We start from the raw sequence: 4,351 nt of genomic DNA on the forward strand, positions 1-4,351 counted from the left end.
CTGGACACATTTCAGCTTCGCCTTGGATCTCTTAGCTCAGACAGTGCAGAGTGTCTTGCCGCTCAGTGCTTTCTAAAGACAGTTTAAGATTTTTGGAGAGTACCTGTTCTGATAACTCACAATACATGGATCAGTGCAAAGGTACTTTAACAGAGAGATTCCTCCTATTGGACATGTAAGGCTGGTTCATGGGCGAAGATTGTAGAGCAATGTTGAGTTTTTGTCCTGTTTTATCACCTTCACTTCTTGTTTTTTCTTGGTTCTATTAGCTTCCTGTAGGTGTGTTTGTTTTCCCTGTCGGCAGGTAGGACGTCCCCAGTCACCAGTTACCTTCACCGTTACAGTTGGTGTCTACTCCTAGCAACTTTTGTTTGATTTAAAATATAACAAAAAAAAATCAAAATCCAAACAAATCTGTAATTTTTTCATGTCACAGTTTGTGTGTTCTCTGCTGAAAAACGTAAGCTTTAGCTTTTAGCTGTGCAACCAAAAGGTAACGCGTATCTTTACCAGGTAATTAGACGTTCTTGATCAAAACGCTCGTCTTCCTGACACTTTAAATCACCACCTGTCTGAAGGTTGCTTGAAGGACTCATGTGCAGCCATTGTCTGGAGAGACAGTAGGCCTAAAGGAAGCGATTCGCCACAATCGTTTGTCACACTGATATTTGGTAAATGTGATAATTAATACTGTAATTTCGCTAAACCCACTCTGTGAGGTCCGTAATTAAAACTGATGTACCTACTTAGCGCACCAAGCATCACAGGTGGGCCCAAATTAATCTGCAAATAGAGCTAAATTGCCTGTGCTTAGCGTTTTCGTCAACATCCCTCACTTTGGGGGGAAGAATCGGTAATTAATTCTGATATAACAAAGCCATAAATTTGAGGTTAAACGCAGCCTTGACAACAGACGCGATGACAGCAAGAGACCTCATCTAGACATCCCAGATGGGATCCAAGAGTCCGCTTTCTCCCAAGAAGTTGGCTGAGGCTTCTTTTGACAACTGTTAGCTACAGTAAACACAAAGCAGACATTCAGAGGCAGAATCTCTTCTTACTTCCCTGTTCAAGTCTTTTGGGGGACATTTACATAAATTGAATTGAAAGCCACCTTTGGGGATGCAGAGTAAAAACTGAAATGATTGCGTCCGGACGGAAGCCAAATGAATGAGTGCGTTTTTAATTTCGGCATGCAGGGAAGTGAAGTTGCATTCACACAGTGGTGGAAAAAGTACATGCAGTTACAGGTTTTTCCATACTTCTGCAGTACCTCAACAATAAGCCAGAGGTTGTTTGATGAGTCAAACTCACATCCTGTTTTAGTAAAAAAAAAAAAAAACAGAAAATCACTCTTAAAGGTTTTATTTTTTTATTCAGGTTTAGAAAGAAAGTTCCCTTTTTTAATCAAAAGTTTGTCCAGCTGAAACTAGGAGATTATAGTTCAAGTATTTGATAAAAGAAAATGGAGAACAAAATGTATTTCAGGTGAGTTTCATTTTGGGGAGGTAAATTATAGAATAGTCATTGTTATGAACTAAAAGCCGGTGAAAAAGGGAACAGGTGTGAAATTATAAAAAAAAAGTGTTAATTAGAAAACATGGGCCTGATTTCATTTCATTTCATTTCATCTATCGGTTTGTAAAGGGTTACAACCAAACTTTGTATTGCTTTATGTCTCTGCTGCGTCACAGAAGGGACTGTTATGGAGAAACGGAGAAAGCAGAAGTTTGCAGAAGTTTCCAAAAAATCCCAGAAACACATCCGGCCTCACTTTCATCACTCAAAATAAGAGTTTATGATTTAGACATTGCAGACCCTGCAAAAAAAAAAAAAAAAGAGTAGTAGAAATTTCCTTCACAGTGAAATAAAAGTGCCAGTTATTGCAAATGTTTGATGAATGTTGTTTTCTGTCCAGGGTGGCAGAAGTTATTAGGCTTAGGAGGCAATTACTTATTCACATATTGCCAGGATAGTGTGGATAGATTTTTCCTTCGATAAATATTTACCCGATATTCTATATGTTTGATTATGTGAAACGTTTTAATGAGACAACAAAAGAATTGCAATTTTTTTCACATAACTGTTTTTAGTTTTGCAAATTACCCAAATAAAAATATAAACGACAAGCACAAAGTCAAACGAAAGTGAAAAACTCTCGCTATCAGAGATTTCCTTTGTTTGTTTTGGACAGAGCAGAAACTGGCTCCTGTGGGTATTGTTGAGGGAAAACGCCAAATTAAACAAAACGACAGTCAAATCAAAGAAATAATCACATATTTATGAATATTTAATGCGGTCATGGCAAATAAGGCGAGTAATTAGGACTTTCCGTGATTTAGTAAATTGTTATTTCATGTTAATGAGAGATCTTCAGCTTTTTCCCGATGAATAATTCATAAAAGAATCCCAGAAAGTTTTTTTTGTGTGTGTGTGTGTGTGCGTGCGTGCGTGTGTGTGTGTGTGTGTGGAACAAATCAGGAAGTTTTCTGTTGATCAGACGTGCACACGTGTGCAGAGATGCACGACTGCACAGCTTTTGTTTCACTTCTTATTGCTTTTGTTCAGCTTGATCCTTGATACTTCTGGAAATGGCAACATTTTTTATGTACAAGGCAGCCAGCCGGCTCTGAGTAGTTTTGGAAGAAGAGGTGATACTGGCATCACGCACAAGCGCCTGTTCATGGCCGTTTTTGCTCAACAAGTATCCAAAGAGGAATAGTTTATAAATTAAAAAAAAAAAAAAGGGGAGGGGAATAAACTGGTGAGATGGAAGACAAATGTGCCACTGGCTGTCAAATGTTTCCGGAGTGCCAGGATTGTGTTAGTGATCGGTGGACAGAGGAGATCCTGGCTGATTCGAGGGGGTCGAGGGGGGCGGGAGGGGATCTCCTTCTAAAGGGGTTAATGTGAAGGCGGGGGGGAGAGGATGTGGGTGGGGCAGGAAGGGCAGCGAGTCAGAAAACAAGAGCAAAACAAATCTGTGATCTGGAACTCTGAGAGCAGCCACTCAGGAGGGATTAATGAGAAGTAGGAGGCTGTGAAATTATGTGGCCTTTGAGTGGGGAGAATGGCCCTACCGGAGCGTGGCCCTGAAATGAGGTGAGACAAACTTCACCTGATCCACAATTAATGGCATCATGCGGATGGGTGACACTGAGGAAGGAGGAGGGGGAAGAAACGCACAGTTCACTTTGTGGAAATTATCACCCCTCGAAAAGAGGCAGCCATTGGAAACCGGGGGCTTAGCGAGGAGGAGAAAGGATTTTACGCGTTTTTTTGGGGTTTTTTTTTGTTTTTTCTAGAAATGTACACAACGACGAAAGCGTGGAAAGATTTATGCGAAACGAGGGCAGAAGATAGTTTTAAGACAAATAACAGAATGGAAAAATATAAATAAGGAGCAAAGGAGTGAGAGACAGAAGTGTGAGGGGGGGTGGGGGGGGCGGTAGAGTTGATTGCACACAGGGTGAAGAGCAATAACAGGAGCCCGAATGATTAAGTGGTGTTAGGGACCAGGAACACTTGTTTGCAAGGACAATCTTTGTGTGCTTTTGTTGTCTGCCGGCCGCCTTTATCTTTGTGTAATTCTCCGTCTGATGAAATGTGTTTAAAGAGATGAATTGGGATCGGAGGAGCCGTCCTGACATGATTATGAGGGATTCATCTGCAGCCATCTGCCACCGTTATGAAGGGAGGGTTGGTGGTGGGGGGGGGAGGCTTGTGGAGAGATAGAAAGGGAGGGAGGGAAGTGCAGACCTTCTGTTCGGGAGCCTTGCCACAGAACCACCATTACACAAGCCTCTGGCTTCCAGTTTATCATGGAGACTTCCTTTATCGTCGTATGTGAAGGTGAGCTTCAGATCAAATAATAAACAGGAAGTCCTCCATTTGTCAGTAGAGCACATTAAACCACAAGCTTTAATATAAAGATGGATTGTAGGTCCTTATATGAAATGTTGCCTTTTTGTCATATTGCATATTATAGCTGGCACTCAGTCTGCAACATGGCAGTCAAAAGGGCCCTGCAGAGGACAGTGAGGGGAGCTGACTTTAATAGTATTGTCGATACTATTATCACTGCTAACTATAAAATTAAATATCCTTCTATAATCTTATTTAATTTTGACTTGATAGATAAAAAGAGCCTTTTAGTAGATGGTCAGGGAAGCCATGATCATTAATGTTAGCATGATTCATTGTAAAACCAAACGTTGGTGCTCCCCAAAAAACTTTCAGACAGACCAGACCAGGGGAAAAAAACAAAAAACGTCTATTTATTGGGTTTTACATTTATGTCTTGATTAAACGAGATGATTCTGTGTGCCCTGGAGGCGCCATTGAAAACGAA

This window comes from Poecilia reticulata, chromosome 20, assembly GCF_904066995.2.
Source record: "Poecilia reticulata chromosome 20, P_reticulata-male-v2, whole genome shotgun sequence".
Taxonomy (NCBI): domain Eukaryota; kingdom Metazoa; phylum Chordata; class Actinopteri; order Cyprinodontiformes; family Poeciliidae; genus Poecilia; species Poecilia reticulata.